General features: G+C 43.5%; 1 protein-coding gene across 1 annotated transcript in view; it reads right to left on the bottom strand.

The window, feature by feature from the left end:
• The window catches only part of LOC145342469 (X-linked interleukin-1 receptor accessory protein-like 2), a 624,731-nt gene that overhangs the window by 363,039 nt on the left and 239,824 nt on the right, over positions 1-21,868 (bottom strand). The gene's annotated exons all lie outside the window — the stretch shown is intronic.

Here is a 21,868-nt window from a genome sequence, read left to right as displayed (position 1 = left end):
ACTTTTGATTCTGGACTCTGGACTCACATGAAACATAAATTCTTATTTTGTCTGTGGTCTTTTGCCCTGCACCTGTTTATTTCCTTTTTCCTCTTTTATTGTGCGAGTGAAAACAAGGAGAATGACATTGTGAACCCTGTTCCCGTGTTTTGTGTATATAAAATAAACAAAGCCTCTGATTTTACCCTATCTCAAATTTGCTGTGGAGTTATTAATAGAGGATTGGATCAATTCAGAACTGAAGGATTGGGGAAAATACGCTACAACTTATAAAGGGAGCAAACAAAAATCAGACAATACCTTTCTGTTAATGGTCAGGTGGTGAAAAGAGAAATCAGAGTTTTTTTTTTAAATCAAACTCTCCCCTGTCCTTAATATAGCTGTTAAAGATTAAGTTTCGATTTCGAGTTCAGTTCTCATCACATATACAGTCGATAGAAATTGTGTTGGGTTCTTCAGTGCATCAGATGAAATAAAGTTCGAAGTGTCTATTGCAAAATTCACTTTAAAAAAAAATAATCATTCATATTTCAAAAATTTCAGAAAGATAAAGTCTGGCACAACACAAGACATGAATTTAAAAACATCTGAGGTACAGAGAAAAACAATAACAAAGTAAAAGTGAAATAAATAAAGGTGACCATTTTATAGTGAAAAGGTAAGTGTGTGTGTGTGTGTGTGTCCTCGTACTCTCTCGCCCCTTTCACACACTTTCTCCCCCTCACACTCTGTCTCTGCCCTTCACAGTCTCAATCTCCCTCTTCCTTTGCACTCTCTTTGTCCCCTCACACTCTCCCTTCCCCCCTCCACACACTCCCACTCCTTCACACTCTCCCTTTCCCCCTCCACACACTCCCTGCCCCTTCACACTCTCCCTTCTTCTTCCACACTTTCCCTCCCTCCCTCTCCTCTCATATTTTTTGCCCCCTCACACTCTCCCCCTCCTCACCATACTGTCCCTCCCCTCCACATTCTCCCTCCCCCCTCCACACTCTCCTCTCCACACTCTTCCCCCCCTCCTTCACGATCTCCCTCTCCCCTTCTATATTCTCCATCTCCCCTTCTACATTCTCCCTCCCTCCTCCACACTCTCCCTCCCTCCTCCACATTCTTTCACCCCTTTCCCCATCCTGATCACACTCTCTCTTTGGCCCACCTGTATCCTTGCACTGTTCAATGGTCCAATCATGGCTGTTTTTTCTCTGCATTTGCTGCTGATTGGTGCAGTTAACCTCAGAGCAACAAACACAGAAAGAAACTGGCTTGTGATTGGATGAGCAGCTTCACAGAATTTTTCAAATATCTGACTAACAAGTTTGGTGGGCCGGTTCAGAGATCACGGGACCCATTACATAGCATGTGAGTTGGACAAATCTGCCCTATAAGCTCTGATTCTCTTGGCAGTCAAGAATCTAATTTAGCTTAGAATTATTCAATGATCCTGCCTCCTCCAAGAGTTCAACTAACTTCTGATCCTCAGAGAAAACAAATATCTTTCTCTCTATCTTAAATAGGAGAATTCTTTTTAACTGTGTCCCCTAGTTCTAGTCTCTCCCACCAGGGGAAACATCCTTTCAGTATCCACCAAGTTAAGTCCCCTCAAGATTTACATCTTTCAAAAGATCACCTCTCATTCTTCTAAGTTCCATATATAAAGGCCCAAACCACCTTCCAGAAATCAGTTGAGTTCTCACTGGAGCAACGGAGGTTGAGGTGCGAGCTGATAGAAGTCTACAAGATTTTGAGGGGCATGGACAGAGTGGATAGTCAGAAGCTTTTTCCCAGGGTGGAAGAGTCAATTATTAGGGGGCATAGGTTTAATGTGTGAATGGCAAGGTTTAAAGGAGATGTATGAGGCAGATTTTTTATACAGGAGGATGGTGGATGCTTAGAAATCATTGCCAGGGGAGGTAGTGGAAGCGGATACGGTAGTGACTTTGAAAGGGCGTCTTGACAAATACATGAATAGGATGGGAATGGAGGGATATGGTCCCCGGAAAGTAGGGGGTTTTAGTTCACTTGGGCAGCATGGTTGGTACAGGTTTGGAAGGTCGAAGTACCTGTTCCTTGGCTGTAATTTTCTTTGTTCTAAATCTTCTTTGAATTACTTCCAATACAAGTATGCCACATGAGTTTGAGCAGAAAGTTCGAAAAGAAACCCGAGCAAAAGGAAACATCTGTCTGAGAGCAACTTGTGTCTGGATTGTTGTCAAAGTAGAAACTCTTGATCACTGAGGTGGCACAGTGGTTAGCACTACTGTCTCAGAGCACCAGTGACCCAGGTTTAACTCCGGCCTTGAGTCACTGTCTATGTGGAGTTTGCATATTCTCCCTATGTCTGCGTGACAAAGGCAGCAGGTACCTGGGAACACCACCACCTGGAGTTTCCCCTCTAAGTCACTTCCATCCTGAATTGGAAAAATATCACCATTCCCTCACTGTTTGTGGGTTAAAATCTTGGAACATTCTTCCTAACTGCACTGTGGGTGTATCTACATCACCAGGACAGGGACTGAAGGGCAATTAGGGATGGGTAATAAATGCTGATCTAGCCAGTGATACATACATTCCATCAATCAATTTTTAAAACCTGAGCATCTAGCTCCTAGATATTCATGATGAATGATGCAATCAATAGAGAAACTCTAGAAATTTGGGAAAACTTCTCAGGAGCACAATTCGGCTGACACATTTCCCACCATTGCTGATGCTCCGTCCATTGTGACACTGCTGAGTTGATTGAGTGGTACATCAGCATTTCTCAATGCTCCATGGCAGCCCCTTTAGATCAACACTACAAATTGCTCAATTCCGGCCTCAGGTCACTGATTGTCTGCACGTTCTCCCCATGTTGGAATGGGTTTCCTCAGGGTGCTCTGGTTTTCCTCTCACAGTCCAAAAGATGTGCGGGTTACATGGATTGGCCACGCTAAATTGCCCGTTAGTGTCCCAAGATGAATAGATTAGATGGATTAGTCATGGTAAATGCGTGGGGTTATGAGATAAGGTGGGGGAGAAGGCTTGGGTAAGATACTCTGCCAGAGAGTAGGTGCAGACTTGATGGGGCAAATGGCCTCTTTGGCAGTGTAGGGATTCTATGATTCTATTGTTTACTTTTTTGGTCTAAAACTAACTTGAGTCAAAAGCTATCTGTGTGGCAGGAGAAACTTTGTAGAATGGATTTTCCATCACGACTTGTGGGATTACACTGCCAAAATTGCACAACTCCTTGATGTCAACAATCTTTAATATGGAACCAAGTTTCTTTCATCTACACACAGTGTTCAAGAAACACGTCACTGTCCATAGTTTCACAGCTGGGAGCTGATAATTATACTGCAAAGTCATGCATGAACTATAATGTGTTTGCTGTTGTTTTGGTTAGGGATTATGTATTGAAGCATGAATGGCCCGAAACAAACTGCGAATCCCAAAGCATGCTCCTTGTTTGCCTTGACCGCTCATTTTCCTTTATGCTCGACTGCTGCTGAATGAAAGGCCATCTCCCTGGAGTAGAAATAATTGCTGGACTGTGTTACTAACTGCTCCCCCTCTGGAAGTATTGAAAATTGAAGTCTAGAATAAAAACATTTCCACAAGTGGGAAATTGGATAGCATAGATTTTGGCTTTTCATTTCTGGGATTTTAACTCAAACGCAAATGAGATAAAAATGTCAACTGGTCAGTCTAAGTCCAGGTATGAGTGGGTGTGTGTCTACAGAATGAAACTGCCCCCTGAGTCTGGCACTAAAGTGAGAATATTGTTCATTGAAAATGGCAGCTGGAGTTGGAAATGAAAGCAATGGCTAGGAGTTTGTTCCCACGGAAGAGTTCTAAAGAAGCTTTCTCAGAAGAATAAAGAAATTTGGCATGTCAGCTATAACTCGCACCAACTTTTATGGATGCACCATAGAAAGCATCCTTTCTGGTTATATCACAGTTTCATATGATTCCTGCTCTCCCCAAAACTGCAAGAAACTACAAGAAGTCATGAATGTAGCCCAGTCCATCAGGCAAACCAGCCTCCCATCCATTGACTCTGTCTACACTTCCCGCTGCCTCGGCAAAGCAGTCAGGAAAATTAAAGACTCCACGTAACCCGGATATTCTCTCTTCCATCGGGAAAAAGATACAAAAGTCTGAGATTACGTGCCAACCGACTCAAGAACAGCTTCTTCCGTGCTGCTGTCAGACTTTTGAATGGACTTACCTTGCATTAAGTTGATCTTTCTCTATGCCCTAGCTATAACTGTAATGCTACATTCTGCACTCTCTCATTTCCTTCTCTTTGAACGGTATATTTTATCTGTATTGCATGCAAGAAACAATACTTTTCACTGTATGTTAATACATGTGACAACAATAAATCAAATCAAATCAAAATCAAAGTTTCCCCATCAGTTGGAGAACCTGTGGGAGCTCTGCACCCCTTCTGTGGGGGTGGTCTTCAGAAGATAAGCGCGTATCAAGAACTCCACTGGCCAGCATTACCCTCCACTGGACTTCAGAACACAGGGGTAGAACTCCCATGATAGCTACAGTCCAATCAGAGAGCAGCAGCTCTCCATTGCCTGTAGTGCCACAGTGACAAGCCCTCTGTAGATACACGTCACACCCTGCCTAACACCCATCATAGCTTCTCAAACCAATCGGTTATGAAGTATTCAGTTTTAAGTTTATTTATTAGTATCGTAAGTAGGCTTACATTAACACTGCAATGAAGTTACTATGAAAATCCCCTAGTTGCCACACTCCGGTGCCCGTTCGGGCACACAGGGGAGACTGTAGTGCAGCCAATGCACCTAACCAGCACGTCTTTCGGACTGTGGGAGAAAACTTCACACTGACAGTGACCCAGGCTGGGAATCGAACCTGGGTCCCTGGTGCTATGAGGCAGCAGTGCTAACCCACTGTGCCATCATGTTCAGTTAGCCATTCTGATCTGCTTCTTCTGAGGAAGTGGAGTTGAAACCCAAGGTCAGCCATGATGATATAGGATAGGGAGGTTTCTTTCTAGTCTCCTCCTGCTCCTTTTTTCATATTGTTTTGATATGCTACCACAACTGTCCCAAGCCACAGTCAGACAAAAATCTAACCAGCTAGTGATGCATGTTCAAAACTGCTAAACTGGAGCTATGCATTACCAACAAAATCAACCAAATTATTCAGATTATTCTTTTGTATTTTAAACTCTTTTCAGAGGCCACACTGTTTTCCAAACATCTGGATAAAATATTTCCAACAGTCAATGTATCATCAAGGTATTGCCACTCCAAGACTATCATAGAATCCCGAGAATGCCTACAGTGCAAGAGGCCGTTCAGCCTATCGAGTCTGCACCAACTCTCTGCCAGATTGTGTTACTCATATCCATTCCCCCTCCCTATCCCCATAACCCCACACATTTCCCATGACTAATCCATCAAATGTGGATATGCCGGCGTTGGACTGGGGTAAACACAGTAAAAAGTCTGACAACACCAGGTTTTAGTCCAACTGATTTATTTGATAGTAAACTCACAAGCTTTCGAGGGGACTCCCTCTTCGTCAGGTGAATGGAGAGTTCTCCATTCACCTGACGAAGAGGGAGTCCCCTTGAAAGCTTGTGAGTTTACGATCAAATAAATCGGTTGGACTAAAACCTGGTGTTGTCAGACTTTTTACTGTGTAACCCATCAAACCCATACATCTTGGGACACTAAGGGGCAATTTAGCATGGCCAATCCACCTAATCTGCATATTTTTGGACATCCTTTGGGAGGAAACCGGAGCATTCGGAGGAAACCCATGCAAACCCAGGAAGAATATATAAATTCCACACAGGCAGTCATACGAAGCTCGAATTGAACCCAGGTTTCTGGTGTTGTGAGGCAGCAATGCTAACCATTGTGCCACTTTGTCTGTCCATCCTGATTTGGAAATACCTCACCGTTTCTTCTCTGTTGTTAAGTCAAAAGATAGACCCACTGTTAGGGAGGGACTTCCCAAAAATTGCTGTCAGGTAATTCCCTCACTAACAGCACTGCTGCTGCACCTACACTATACAGGCTGCAGCTGTTCAAAAAAGTAGCTCATAAACACCTTCTCCAGGACAATTAGGGATGGGAAATAAACAATGTTCTGGCCAGTGATGCCCACATACCATAAATGATTGAAAAATATTTGCATATTAGTTGGTGTACTTTCACATAAATAGGCATATTAAATATTTTAAGCATTTTAAAACTCTTGTGTTGCATCTTTGCCCTGCATACAGCCGCTCATTGCTAGGACCGAGAGGTTTAGCTCAATTTGCCTTGCTAATATTTCCTGTAGGCATGTCATTGCCAGTGGGAATCAGTGAAAATGCATTTCATTTTGCCGATATTTAACCAAAGGAATTAACTCTTAATCATTTGCCTTATTCCTAGAATAAAGAACAAAGAAAAGTAGAGCACAGGAATAGGCCCTTCGGCCCTCCATGCATGAGCTAATCATGATGTCCTAACTAAACCAAAAAAACACCTTACTTGGTTGGTATCCCTCCATTCCCTCCCTATTCATGTACCCATCCAGCCCCACCATCTCCTCAGGCAGGCATTCGAGGCACCCAACACTCTCTGCATGAGAAACCTCCCCTGCACATCTCCCTTAAACTTTCCCCCTCTCACCTTGAATCTGTGCTTCCTTGACGCTTCCATCCTGGGAAAAAGCCTCTGACAATCTGCCTCTCATAATTTTGAAGACCTCTATCAGGTCTTCCCTAAGTCTCCGTCTGTCCAGTGAAAACAATCCTAGTTTATTCAACCTCTCCTCAGAGTCAACGCCCTCGAGACCAGACAACATCCTGGTTCCTGTTTCTTTCTCACCTGTGTGCTTTAACATCCTGAGCAACACGCGAGAAGCGCCAATCATGCTCTGTAACTCGAGTGCATAAATAGATTCAGCTTCACCTTTTTGTACATTTGCAGCCACAGGTGAACAGGAAGTGATTGATAAAAGCTTCATTACATTGTATGAACAGTGAGAAATCCCCAGTCAGATGCAGTACCATTATCTAGATAGATTTTGTACATCCAAAGGTCTTTCGAAACTGCTGCCTAAGCAAGTTGTTGCTGGCAGCCATCAATTGTAAAGTGCTTTATGTAAGTAGAAAGGGAATGGGACAATGCTGATTTGATTTGACAGTGATTTCAAAAATATGTTAAGTCATGCATCCAGGTAGGGAGTGATTCAATGCCAGAACATTTAGCTAGTGGTCAGGAGGATTAATTAACGTCAGAATGGCAGATGCAGAGTTAAATAGAACTACGTCCCTTTTATTAGTCCATCATGACTGCTTCTTTCCATTTTATAAATGCCAACAAATTTCACAATGTTATATGGAGGTATATTAGATTGTTAAAGAGTCTTGGAACAACCATGGAATCCCTTTCAGCCCATCCAGCCTGTACTGACAGCAATCTCATCCAGGCCCCATTCCTGCAACCCTACATATTTACCCAGCTCATCCGCCTGACATTAAGGGGCAATTTAGTATGGCTAATCAACCTAACCCGCACATCTTTGGACTGTGGGGGGAAACCGGCGCTCCCGAGGAAACCTGTGCAGACATGAGGAGAATGTGCAAAATCCACGCAGACAGTGGCCCGAGGCCGGAATCGAACCCTGGTACCTGGCGCTGTGAGGCAGCAGTGCTGCCACCATGCACCATGCCACCATAAACCAATGTATTTTTTGAAAATATTTTTAAAAATCGAGCATTTTAAAAATGCTTCTGCCATTGATTGACTTTTATTTTCCTTCCTTCTTCTCAATTGATTTGTGTTAAACACAGAATATAATGACTAGTTGTACCAACTCTGAGAACAGTGATTCATTAGAACCTGCACATCTTTAAAAATGGCTGTGCCATGGTTATTTTGGCATTAAAGGCATCCGACTAACTGCTATTTGTGCTATTTAATTGTGATTTTACAGGGGAAGAAGATTATACCAAGTGTTCATTGAGGCTCGATGGACCTTCTGAACAGAAATCGAGGGTGCAACTGAACTTTTCCATTTTTGTATTCACTTGCCTTTAGATTTCTCCGCCATGACAATAACACAGAATTCGAAACTGTCCTCCCCCCATCCCGCCATCTAGAAGGTGCTATCCTGTGGGGACCGTGTCTTTTTCACATATGTGCAAACAGATAAGTGCAATGAGCATTCACCCATGATTCCCAGACAAAATTTCTTCCATTATTATGAGAAGAATCTCTACAATGCAGAAAGAGGCCATTCAGCCCATCATCATGCCTACACTGAAGACCCAACGGAGCATGCGACCCTATCCCCATAACCCCACGCATTTACCCCATTAATCTCCTTAACCTACATATCTTAGGCCACTAGGGGCCAATTTAATCATAGCCACTCCACCTGGCCTGCACACTTACCCTGTTAATCTCTCTAACATACACATCTTAAGCCACTGAGGGGCAATTTAAGCATAGCCAATTCACCTAATGTGCACATCTTTTGACTATGGGAAATAACCAGAGCACCTGAAGGAAACCCACGCAGACACAGGGAGAACGTGCAAACTCCACGCAGACAGTGACCCAAGCAGGCATTGAACCCGGGTCCCTGGCGCTGTGAGGCAGCAGTGCTAACCACTGTGCCACTGAGCCACCCTGTCAAGGTGGACTGCTGGCATTTGCAGGTTCCAATGCTATTTTTTACTGCTCCAACCTATTGAATTTAGAATTCTAGGTCAATCCGATACACAAAGACAGCTTGTAATATTTAAAATTATCACAGGGTGAGCAAGGCTGCAATGTTAAGTGTGAGGCAACAGAATTAAATCATTGCAACTGATACTTTGGATGACCCAATAACGGAGGCTTCTGTATTTTTTACTTTAAGAAACATGCACACTTGTGGTGAAATTGATGCACTTGAACAATGAAGAGAGGCTGGATAGGGTTGGATTGTTTTACTTTGAGCAGAGAACTCTAAGGGGTAGCGGGGGAGCTGAATGAGGTGCATAAGATTATGAGGGGCATGGGCAAGATAGGAGGCAGCTGTTCCCCTTAGTTGAAGGGTCAATAATGAGAGGGCATAGTTTTAAGATGAGCGGCAGGAGGTTTAGAGGGGATTTGAAGAAAATGCGCTGCCTGGGAGAGTAGTAGAGACAGGAAGCCTCACAACCTTTAAAAAACATGTGCATGAGCACTTGAAATGTTATTATACTCAACACTATAGGCTAAGTGCTGAATTAGAGTAGATTTAGAGTAGTTTTGTTAGTGCAGATTCACTGAAGTGCATCTTCTGCACTGTAAGACTGTATGACTCTTGGTGTGCTTACTGAAGGAAGGATATACTTGCAATAGAGGGAGTGCAAGGAACTTTCACCAGACCAATCCCTGGGATGGCAGAATTGGCTCATGAGGAGACATTGAGGAAACTAGCCCTATATTCTCCAGGATTTAATAGAATGAGAGATGATCTCATTGACATATGTAGAGTTCTTAAAGGGCTGGATAGGGTTGGAGAATGGCAGGAAGAACCTTTCCCTGGAACCAGGTGACACAATCTCAGAATAAGAGGAACAAGAGAAGAAGGAATTTCTTCAGTCGAAGGGTGATGAGTCTTTGGAATCCTCTATGTCAGAGGGTTGCAGAGACTCACTCATTGAATATGTTCAAAGCAGAGGTTGATAGATTTCTAGATACCAATAAGATTCAGGGATATGGGGATAATGTGGGAAGATGGCATTGAAGTAGAAAGTCGCCCATGATCCAGTTAAATAGCAGAGCAGGCTCAAGGGGCCGAATGGCCTACTCCTGCTCCTATGTTCCTATTTGGAGGGATGGTGTTGAGGAATGAACTAGTTTGCCTTTATTTTAATCCGAAAAGAACGGGCCTAATGGATCAATGTAAGTTTTCCATTTACCAATCCAGCCAATTTTATAATCTCCCACTGCCCAGCTATCAGCTCAATGTCAACTGCTAATTTAAACTGAATCTGCCACAAGAAGTGAAGGCCCAGTGAAATTCTTCTCCATTCTTTTCAGCCAGATTTAAGTCCAGGTCCTAGAATGAAAGCACTGAACTATCTTGCCTCTGGTCTATCTCCTTTTTAGATAACCACCCATAAAAATCAGAACAGACGTGTTAAAATGTATAATTCATGGGATCAGCTGCTGCACCAATTTACTGAATTACTTTAAAGAAGAAAAATCCATCTCAGAGGCAAGAAGATAAAAAACTGCTAAGGTCATGCTGACTGAAGGAAGCAGAGCAAAAGCTTGGTCAAAGCGATGGGTCTGAAGGAGAACATTAAAGGAGAGGGAGGCATGGTGGCACCGTGGTTAGCATTGCTGCCTCACAGCTACAGGGATCCGGGTTCAATTCCAGCCTTGGGTGACTATGAAGTTTGCATGTTCTTCCAATGTCTGCGTAGGTTTCCTCTGGGATCTCTATTCCCATCTCGTTCTTTTGAGATGGGAGTAGACGGATATGGTCCGAGAAGCATAGGGGGTTTTAGTTAAGTCAGGCAGCATGGTCATTGCAGGCTTGGAGGGCCGAAGGGCCTGTTCCTGTGCTGTAATTTTCTTTGTTCTTCGGGTCCTCCAGTTTCTTTCCACACTCCAAAGATGTGTAGGTTGGGTGGATTGGCCATGCTAAATTGCCCCTTAGTGCCTCAAAATGTGTAGGTTAAAGGAATTAGTGAGGTATATATGTGGGGTTATGGGGATACATAGATGGGTCAGATGCTTTGTCAGAGTGTTGGTGCAGACTTGATGGGCCAAATGGCCTCCTTCTGTATTGTAGGGATTCTGTGAGGTCATCTTAAACAACAGAAGCCAAACATTGAAACAGAAAGCGCCAGAAGTATTTCACAGGTCAGGTAGAATTCATAGAGAGAGAGAAAAAGAGTGAATGCTTCAGGTTGATGATCTTTCCCCAAGGTCATCGATGTCAGCACATGTCGCTGTGACTGAATGAACCACTTTGGCTGCAAAAATTGGATTTTGCGTATAAAAGGTGAGAAGTGGGAAGAGCGACCCAAATGTTCCACTCCCAAGAAATGTTGGACAGCTTATACACCCCACAAGACATCCTCTCTACACAGCCCAAAAACATTACCCAGTGAGAAGGGGGATTGCATCACAATTTAGATGACATTCTTCAAGATAGGTTAGAAAGAAACACTAGCTTTCATTTCCAAAGCATCTTCCATAACCTTGAGATTTCTCAAAGTACTTTTACAGCCAATAAACTATGTTTTGAACTATTGCTGCTATTGTAATATAGGAATCGTGCCAGCATGGGGTTGTGTGTGTGCACAAACATGCAAGGTGACAGGGCAAGTTTGTTGTTTTTTTTTAATGAAAGGTTTATTTATTTAATTGAGAGCAGCTAGTAAAACTTACAGGGTCCTAGGCTTTTAAAGAAACAACTTAGATGTGATAAGCCTGTATTAAATGGTGGTTTGGCCTCAAGTCAAGTATTGCATCCAGTTCTAGGCACCATACTTTATAAAAGATGTCACGACATTCAAGAGAGTGCAGAAAAGCTTCCCAAGATTGGTTCCAATGATGAGGAACTTATGTTATGTGGACAGAATGGAGATGTTGGGACTGCTTTCCATGGAGAAGTGAAGGTTGAAAGGAGATTTGATTGAGGTGTTCAAAATCTTGAAGGCTCTGGACAACTGAGCCACATCCGACATCCTTGGGGCTGCCTATTTGCACCCATAGGGTGGAATTTTTCCATCCCGTCCACCAGGAACCATATCAGGTGGGACACGGACCATGCAAAGGTCCGTTGATCTCAGGCAGGATTTCCCAGCTTTGGGGTGAGTGTGGCTGAAAAATCCCACCCATGGTATGGACAACGTCACCATGATAGGAAAAGCTGTTTCTGTTGAGGAGGAGAGGGCACAGACTAAGGTGATTTGCAAAAGAAAGCATGGCGACATGAAGAAAACTTTTTCCACACAGCGAGTGAATTGCCTGAGAGTGTGATGAAGGAAGATTCAATCATGGATTTCAAAATTGGGTCATCACCTGAAGACTGATGGGTCACAGGGGAAAGGATGGGGAAATGGGATTAGGCAAGTTGCAAATTTCTGGCCTCCCTACGGTGTCTTTCTCAGTGGCAGGAGGTGGTCCGCCATTGGCCAGTGACAGGATCTTTTGGGATTGTTAATGGGATTTCCCATTGACCCCACCCCATGGTGCCAGGAAATACTGTGGCGGGGGTTCGTCATCAGCAGGGCCAGACAATCCCGATGGCTTACTGAATTTCTTTAAGATAGAGGTAGATAAGTTCTTGATTTATAAGGAGATCAGGGGTTATGGGGAAAAGGCAGGAGAACGGGGATGAGGAAAATATCAGCCATAATTGAATGGCAGAGCAGATTTGATGGGATGAGTGGCCTAATTCTGCTTCTATGTCTTATGGTTTTATAGCAGGGACAAATCTCACCCAACATTTTTTGTGTGATCCTTGAACGATATAATGAGGAGGACATTTGGCCCATCCTATCTGTGTTGGCACTTCAAAAGAACCCCCTAATCATTTCCATACCCTTGCCCTTTCCACCTAGCCCTGCAAATGTTCTCACATGCTCTAGTTTAGAAATTATAAAATGGTCTCAGCTGACAAACCTATCCAGCAAACTCTTCCTTCAGCTGACTAAATCTAGGGTTATTTAAGATTCAATACCTGCATTGCCAATGACATGATTTTAGCATGCTAAGCGCATACATTTATGGGTCAATGAATTATTTGGTGACACGAGTTGTACAAGACATTTTTTGTGACATGTCTAATAAGGCTGGCTGAGTATTATCCTATGCTACACATTTTACTAATTAATTTTAAATGTCATTTAATCTGTAGGTCATTCTAACCCACTTACCTAAATGAGTAATAATTTCCATTAGTTACAGCAATTGCTATTAAGCGCACATGCACACAAATCTGTTTACTTCCATTGCCATATTGCACTCCAAACTAAGTTCACGCATAATAAGATGGACTGTTTAACATTTTTATTGTCAAAGGTTGATTGCTCTCCAGCAAGAGACCATCACAGAATCAAAAGCGTCTGTTTGCTTTGCTATGTTGTTGCAGCGTTAAACTCAAGGTAATTATTGTCCAAGTCACAGATCCCAGCAAGCGTACAGTAAACGGTGTGATATTGTGCGTGTTTAATCCTTCTGAGCACAGCATGCAGAAACTGGTCATCACAGTCCAGTAATTCTCGACTGGATGTGAAAACACAGTGCAAACATCTCTCTCTGACCGTTAGCAGCAGGCCTCAGAAGGGGAGATTAAATTAAGACCATCAGTAGTGTCATAGCCACTTGAGCAAATAACAGGATGATGACAGTGTCCATAAAAGAGATTTTCTCAGGACAACAGAAGTCTCAAACTAACCTGGGAATATAGGAAAGATCAGAGCAGGAGTAGATCATTCATCATTCAGCCCCTTGAGCTTTCTCCCCCATTCAATTAGATCACCGTTGATCATCTATCTCAATACCATTTCGCCAGCGTTCTTCCCAAACCCCTTGATGTCATTACTATCTGGAAATTTATCGATCTCAGAGTTGAACATGCCTAATGACTGAACTTTCACAGCCATAAGAGAGAGGATTGCAAAGACTTTCTATTAATTTATTAGTGTCACATGCAGGGTTACACTAACACTGCAATGAAGTTACTGTGAAAATCCTCTAGTCGCCACATTCTGGCGCCTATTCAGGTACACTGATGGAGAATTTAGCATGGCCAATGCACCTAAATAGCACGTCTTTCAGACTGTGGGAGGAAACCAGAGCACCTGGAGGAAATTCACGCAGACTCAGGGAGAATGTGCAGACTCCGCACATACAGTGACCCAAGCTGGGAATTGAACCTGGGTCCCTGAAGCTGTGAAGCAGCAGTGCTAACCACTGTACCGCCACTACTCTCTGAGTGAAGAAATTCCTCCTCATCGCAGGGCTAAATGTTTTACCCTTTATTCTGCACGTGTCCCTTGCTTCCAGATCACCCCGGAGAATAGCTAACATTATTCCTTTCTTTAAGAAAAGTAGCAAGAATAATCCAGGTAATTACAGGCCGGTGAGCCTTACATCAGTGGTAGGGAAATTATTGGAGAGGATTCTTCGAGACAGGATATAGTCTCACTTGGGAATGAGTGGACGTATTAGTGAGAGGCAACATGGTTTTGTGAAGGGAAGGTCGTGTCGCACAAATTTCATCAAGTTTTCGAGGAAATGACGAAGATGATTGATGAGGGTGGGCAGTGGATGTTGCTTGCATGGATTTCAGTAAGGCCTTTGATAAGGTCCCTCATGGCAGGCTGGTGTAGAAGGTGAAGTCACATGGGATCAGAGGTGAGCTGGCAAGATGGATACAAAACTGACTTGGTCAACGAAGACAGAGGGTAGCAGTGGAAGAATGTGTTTCTGAATGGAGGGCTGTGATAAGTGGCATTCTTCAGGGATCAGTGCTGGGACCTTTGCTGTTTGTGACAGATACAAATGATTTGGAGGAAAATGTAACTGCTTTCATTAGTAAATTTGTGGACGACATAAATGTTGGTGGATTTGCAGATAATGATGAGGACCATCAGAGGATACAGCAGGATATAGATCAGTTGGAGACTTGGGCAGAGAGGTGGCAGATGGAGTTTAATCTAGATAAATGTCAGATAATGCATTTTGGAAGGTCGGGGAAATATACAGTAAACGGCAGAACCCTATCAGAGTATTGATAGGCAAAGAGATCTGGGTGTACAGGTACACAGGTCACTGAAAATGGCAATGCAGGTGGAGAAGGTAGTCAAGAAGGCATACAGGATGCTTGTCTTCATCGGCCGTGTATTGAGTTTAAAAATTAGCAAGTCATGTTGCAATTTTACAGAACCTTAGTTAGGCAGCACTTGGAATATAGTGTTCAGTTCTGGTCACCACACTACCAGAAGGATGTGGAGGCTTTGGAGAGGGTGCAGAAAAGATTTACCAGGATGTTGCCTGGTGTGGAGGGCATTAGCTATGAGGAGAGGTTGGAGAAACTTGGTTTGTTCTCACTGAAGCGATGGAGGTTGAGGGGCGACCTGATAGAAGTCTACAAGATTATGAGGGACATGGACAGAATGGATAGTCAGAAGCTTCTTCCCAGGGTGGGAGAGTCAATTATTAGGGGGCATAGGTTTAAGGCGCAAGGAGCAAGTTTTAATTGAGATGTACGAGGCGAATATTTTTGCACAGAGGGTGGTGGGTGCCTGGAATTTGCTGCCAGGGGAGGTCGGGGAAGCAGATACGATAGTGAGTTTTAAGGGGCACCTTGACAAATACATGAGTAGGATGGGAATAGGGGGATATGGTCCCTGGAAGGGTAGGGGGTTTTAGTTCAGTTGACCAGCATGGTTGGTGCAGGCTTAGTGGGCGGAAAGGCCTGTTCCTGTGCTGTAATTTTCTTTGTTCTTTGTCATTTGGGAGGCCCCGACTGCCACCCACCAAACCCACCCCCACCCCCACCCCCACCCACCCCACTTCACTCCAATAGGGTCTCCCGATGGTTCTCCGAACATGAGGGGCAACTCTAATCCCCGCCAGAGTGGGAAATGCAAGTTCCATGCCAGGCCCGATAATGACATTTAAAATAGATTAAAAATACATTTGAAACAGATTAAAATCACTTACCTCGCTTCCCGCTGGTTTCTAGCGCTGTCCCGACTGCCTGTTCTCTGGCTCTGGGAGACGCGCGTGAATCCTGCAAAATGGCCAACACGCGCATTTCCTGACAACCAGAAAATTTGCAGGTCACGATGGGAGAATCACCCCCATCATATCCAGTCCCCACATCCAAATCATTGCATTAGATTGTGAATAGCTGGGGCCCGAGCATTTATCCGTGTGGAGTCCCACTCTTCCAGAACAGGATAACTCCAATTATCCACCACAGAATCACAGAATACTAAAGTGCAGAAGAGGCCCTTCAGCCCATCGAGTCTGCACTGACGCATCAAAAGCCCTGACCTGCCCACCTAATCCCACTCACCAGCACTTGGCCCATAGCCTTGTATGTTATGGCATGCCAAGTACTCATCCAGATATTTTTTAAAGGATATGATGCATCCTGCCTCCACCACCCTCACAGGCAGTGCATTCCAGGCCTTCATCACTCTCTGGGGAAAAAGGTTTTCCTCACATCCCCTTTAAATCTCCAATCTCTCACTTTTAACTAGTGTCCCCTTGTAACTGACCCTTCCACTAAGGGGAACAGTTGCTTCCTATCCACCGTGTCCATGCCCCTTACAATCTTGAACGCTTCAATCAGGTCATCCCCCAATTTTCTCTGCTCCAGAGAAAACAAGCCAAGCCTATCCAACTTTATAACTTAAATGTTCCATCCTAGTCATGGGGATTAGAAATCTACTCCAGCCACTCTTCCTGCAAAGATCGTGCATCTTTCCCTTGACAGACGAGGTCACCTTGATCACAAAATAGGAGCAGCGACTGAGGTTTTCAGAACCCACTTCATTCACCGATCCATATGGCACACCCAAGTGCCACACAGATTAATCGAAGCACCAGTACTTTGCTAAATCTTTCACTCAATCACCTCTTTGTCTTCATAACATCTCCCAAACAACATTCTGCACCCTGAACTGTCTCCCTTCTATCATTTTCCATGCAAATGTAGGCTACCTCAAACGACTTTATCATATCGTGTTCAGGTATGATGCATTTTAATCACCACTCCCATCTCTGACCAATGTTCTGCTTTCCCATATGCAACACTTCACGATAAGTTCCGCGGGATACCTGCCTGTTGATTCCAACAATTACCTTTTCCTCTGCTTCCAACAACCCATGTAGCTAATTGCAGCTCACTGGCTGACAGATTACCTCACTTTGTATCTTTTCGATCGCTGGAGGGGTGATCACGTTATTGACCAGCCTAAGCAATTACCGACAAGGTACTTTGACTACATAAGTCATTAACTGTAATATATGGAAGCTGCTATCACATGGACCAGCTGCAGCATAAATTTACGCAAAGGGAAGCTGGATAAACACAATACAAAGGACAAAGAACATTGCAGCACAGGAATAGGCCCTTTTGACCACCAAGCCTGCGCTGATACATGATGCCTTTCTAAACTAAAGGCCTTTTGCCTCTACACAGTCCGTATCCCTCTATCCCCTGCCTATTCATGTATCTGTCAAGCTGCCGCTTAAACACTGCAATTGTATCTGCTTCTGCCACCTTCTCGGGCAGCGCCTTTCAGGCACTTACCACCCTCTGTTTAAAAAAACCTGCCTTTCACATCTCCTTTAAACTTTCCCCTTTTTACCTTCAACCTACGCCCTCTGGTAATTGACATTTCTACCCTGGCAAAAAAGACTCCAACTATCCTTTTGATACAGGTCTCACGTAATTCTGTAAACTTCTATCAGGTCGCCCCTCGACCCCCCACCCCCTGCCTGCCCCATCTCCCACCCCTCAGCTTCCAATATTCAAGTGAAAATGAACCAAGTTTGTCCAATCTCTCCTCGTAACCAAACTAGGCAACGTCCTGATAAACCTTTTCTGCACCCTCTCCACATCCTTCTGGTAGTGTGGCGACCAGAACTGTACGCCAAATGTGTCCCTAAATGCGGCCTAACTAAAGTTCTGTACAGCTGCAAATGACTTGCCAATTTTTTACTCTATGCTCCTAAGTAATAAAGGGAGGCATACCATAAGCCTTCTTGACCACTTTTGTTGTCACTTTCAGGGAACTGTGGACATGTATGCCGAGACATATGAGTGAGAAAGGAATAAAAGGCCCTACATTGATAGTCATAGCAGAAGTAGACTGGGGCAAACCTTTGGTAGGATATAAATATCCACAGGCTGGTTGTGACAAATAGCAAAATTCTGTGTTAATTGTATATTAATTGGGTGTTTAATTACTTTCAGGTGCTGGCATTTACCGGACAGACAGTTGGACTCCAACTAATCACAGCAGGCTGAAACTATATTTTTTGGTTGGGAGTTGTAGGATATTGAATGCGTGTCAATAACTCATTATTATTGTGCCTTTAACGTAATGAAATATCCCAAAATGCTTCACAAGAGCATTGTAAAGCAAGGTAAGGCACTCGGTGTCATGAAGGAATACTAGATCAAGAGGGCCAAAAACTTGATCGAAGAAGTCGACTTTAAGAGTGTTTTAAATGAAGAAAGTAAGACAAGAAGGCAGAGAGGTATGGGAAGTGTATTCCAGAGTCACAGCCACCAACAGTGGAGCAATTAAAATTGGAGATGCACAAATTGCTAGATTAAAGGAAGTGCAGATACTGAGGAGGATTGTGGGGTTGAAGAAGATTACAGAGATAGGGAAGAGTGATGCCATGGCAAGATTTGACAACAAAAATTTCAATTTTAAAGGCAAGACATTCTTTGACTGGAGCCAGTATAGGGCAGTTGGCACAGAGACAATAGGGAATGGGCCTGGTTGCGAGTTAAGCAGAGGGCAGCAAAGTTTTGGACAAGCTTAAATGTACAGGAGGTAGAAGATGGGGAACCAGCCAGGAGTGCATTGGAATATTCAAATCTCAAATGCACACAGATGAGGGTTTTTGCAGTGGATGAGAATTGAGTTCTCCTACACGAGGACACTATAGTTAAAAATGCCCACCAATGCCACTACTTTCTCAGAAGACTAAGGAAAGTTGGTGTGTCAGCTACGACTCTCACTAATTTTTACAAATGCACCTTAAAAAGCATTATTTCTGGTTGTATCACAGCTTGGTATGGGTCCTGCTCTGCCTAAGATCGCAAGGAACTATAAAAGACCATGAACGTAGCCTAATCCATCACTCAAACCAGCCTCTCATCCATTGACTCTGTCTACATTTCCTGCTGCCTCGGCAAAGCAGCCAACATAATTAAGGACCCCACGCACCCCGGACATTCTCTCTTCCATCTTCTTCCATCGGGAAAAAGATGCAAAAGTCCGAGGTCATGTACCAACCGACTCAAGAACAGCTTCTTTCCTGCTGCTGTCAGACTTTTGAATGGACCTACCTTGCATTAAGTTTATCTTTCTCTATACCCTAGCGTTGACTGTAACACTGCATTCTGCACTCTCTCGTTTCCTTCTCTATGAATGGTATGCTTTGTCTGAATAGCATGCAAGAAACAATACTTTTCATTGTATACTAATACATGTGATAATAATAAATCAAATCAAATCAAAGGCGGGACAAAATCAGCAGACATTATGGACGTGGGAGCATGCAGTTTTAGTAAGGGCACGAACAGGCTGTCAAAATGCTCATATTTTGGATCAAGGGTGACACTAAGGTTGTGAACAGAATGGCTTAATCCCAGGCTGCTGTCAATGAGAGGGACGTAGCCACTAACTAGGAAACAACATTTGAAACAGGAACAAAAATAGCCACATCAGTTTCCTGGTATTAAATTGATAGAAATTTCTGCTCGATACTGGATATGCTGTTTGATAATTACTCAACGGGAACTGGCTGAGAGAGATGATGGTGAGATGGAGCTGGCTGTCATCAACATACAGATGAAAACTAATGCTGTTGCCTTTGGGTGAGGTTGCTGGGGGGCAGTGTGTAGATGAGAAATAGGAAGGAGCAAAGGGTCTATCCTTGAGGGACACCCGAGGTAATGGTGTGGTAAAAGTTTGTACTTGTATCAAGACTATGTTGTATTGCTAGCTAGCCATCATCAGCTTACTGAACAGATTCTGATATTCTGCACTGTAAGTTTGGTGTAATTTCTCTGTCGTGTAACATGTTTTGCAGTTTACTGAAACAAATTTCAGATCTGTACAAACATAATATTCTTTCCTTGCTGAGATCACCCCATAAACATAGAATTCCAACAGTGCATTCAGTCCGTCGGCTGTGCACCAACTCTGGAAGAGCACTCCACCCAAGCCCCTGCACTAACCCCATAATTCTGTGCATTTACCATGGTTAATCCACCTAACCAAGGCAGCTATACTTCTTATTCTACTTCAATTGGCCAATAAATCTATTCAGGAAAGCATATTGATTGCCACATGCTCAGGAAGCACAAAAGGACTGTTGAAAAGATCTTGATGCAGTAACACTTACCTGTTCCTTTGAACGGATTGACACAGATCTTTCCGCTGCTGGAATGGAAAGCTAATTGAAACTGTTGAAAATAGCATTCAAACAGAAGAGCCCTGGCAGAGGAGTTACAAAATTTCAAACTGTTGTAGCTAGTTAGTCAGCACTGCTGCCAGAGACGTGGGTTTGATTCCCAGCTTGGGTCACTGTCAGGAAGAGTTTGCACGTTCCCCCCAATATCTGTGTGGATATCCTCCAGGTGCTCCAGTTTCCTCCCATACTCCAAAAGATGTGTTGGTTGGGTGCACTGGTCATGCTAAATTCTCCCTCAGTGTACCCGAACAGGCACCGGACTGTGGCGACTCGGGGATTTTTGCAGTAACTTCATTGCAATGTTAATATAAGTCCACACGTGACACTAGTAAATCAATTATTTAAAACAAAATCAGAATTGAGCTGAGCAAATAAGATGGGCTGATACTCAAACACATTAAGAGTTTTTGTATTGTTGTGCGTAAGTGGAGAATCAAGACGCTCAAAGTCAACTCAAACTGTATGTAAAATGCACCATCAGAGTGTTATGAAGGCGATGTATTAGCCTCCGGTAAGTAAAGATATCGAGAATTGCTTATATAAATGCAACACACGTGAGTCATTTCAAGTTCAGTCACAAAAGAATCTCTTTAACATCAAGTATGTGAAACAGCCTTGGGAAAGAGAGTAGGATCTGTTTGAAGTGGTTCGGAAAGATTATCTGTGGTGTTCTGACTGTGATTCTCTTTATGATTGACAGCTTTACTGATTTAAGAAAGGGAAAACCTTAGTATGAATGAAAGGCACTATTAGTATTTCAAATGAGGTCATATCTAACATGGGACTCCCATTTAATGCAAAGGAATCCCAAAAGTTTGAAAATTTCATTCAGACATATTACCAGTAGAGCAAGATGGAACAGCAAGACAATGAATGTTAAGATTGTGAAATAACTGTGGGAAAATGGTGCTGAAGGCCATTCTTGAAGGGAACTGATCCCATTGCAAGGACAACAGAAATTGGATACCAGACCTGATAAACCATGGAGCTTCCATGGACATGGAAGATCTCTCGGAGGCACTAGAGACTCCAACTAAAAACAATAAATTTGTGATTTCCAGAGAAACCTGAGTAACAGATTATACACCCTGTCAGACAATTGGATAATCTAGGTGACCAACAAACCATAAGAGTCAGCTGTCAATCTCTAAAGGAGAATTAAATCCAGTGCACCAACAGCAAGCCAGGTAGAATAGCTTCCAATGAGCGAGAATCTTAGAATCTTTACAATGCAGAAGGAAGACATTAGCCAGAGAGAGCCTGCATCAACTCTTTGACGGAGCATCTTACCCAAGTCCTATCCCTGAAACCCTGTGTATTTACCCTGCTACATCCCCTGCCCACAACATGTACATCTTAGGACACTAAGGGACAATTTAGCATGGCCAATCCATCCAACTTGAACATCTTTGGACTGTGGGAGGAAACTGGAGCACCCAGAAGAAACCCATGCAGACCCGGGGGGAATGTGCAAACTCCGCACAGTCACCCAAGACTAGAATTGAACCCGGGTCCCTGTCACTGTGAGGCAGCAGTGCTAACCACTGTGCGACCGTGCAAGTCTGAAGGTCGATGGAGTGGCAGAAAAGTATGTAACCATGTTCATATATACTAATACATTTGTCAACTGTTTAAGCTGGAAATGTTGAACTGTTTACATCAGACAGTTCATT

Source organism: Carcharhinus amblyrhynchos, chromosome 4 (genome assembly GCF_965287045.1).
Source record: "Carcharhinus amblyrhynchos chromosome 4, sCarAmb.v2.hapA, whole genome shotgun sequence".
In the NCBI taxonomy this organism is placed as follows: domain Eukaryota; kingdom Metazoa; phylum Chordata; class Chondrichthyes; order Carcharhiniformes; family Carcharhinidae; genus Carcharhinus; species Carcharhinus amblyrhynchos.
Note: the sequence above shows the minus strand (reverse complement) of the source record. Positions and strands in the feature narration are given on the sequence as shown.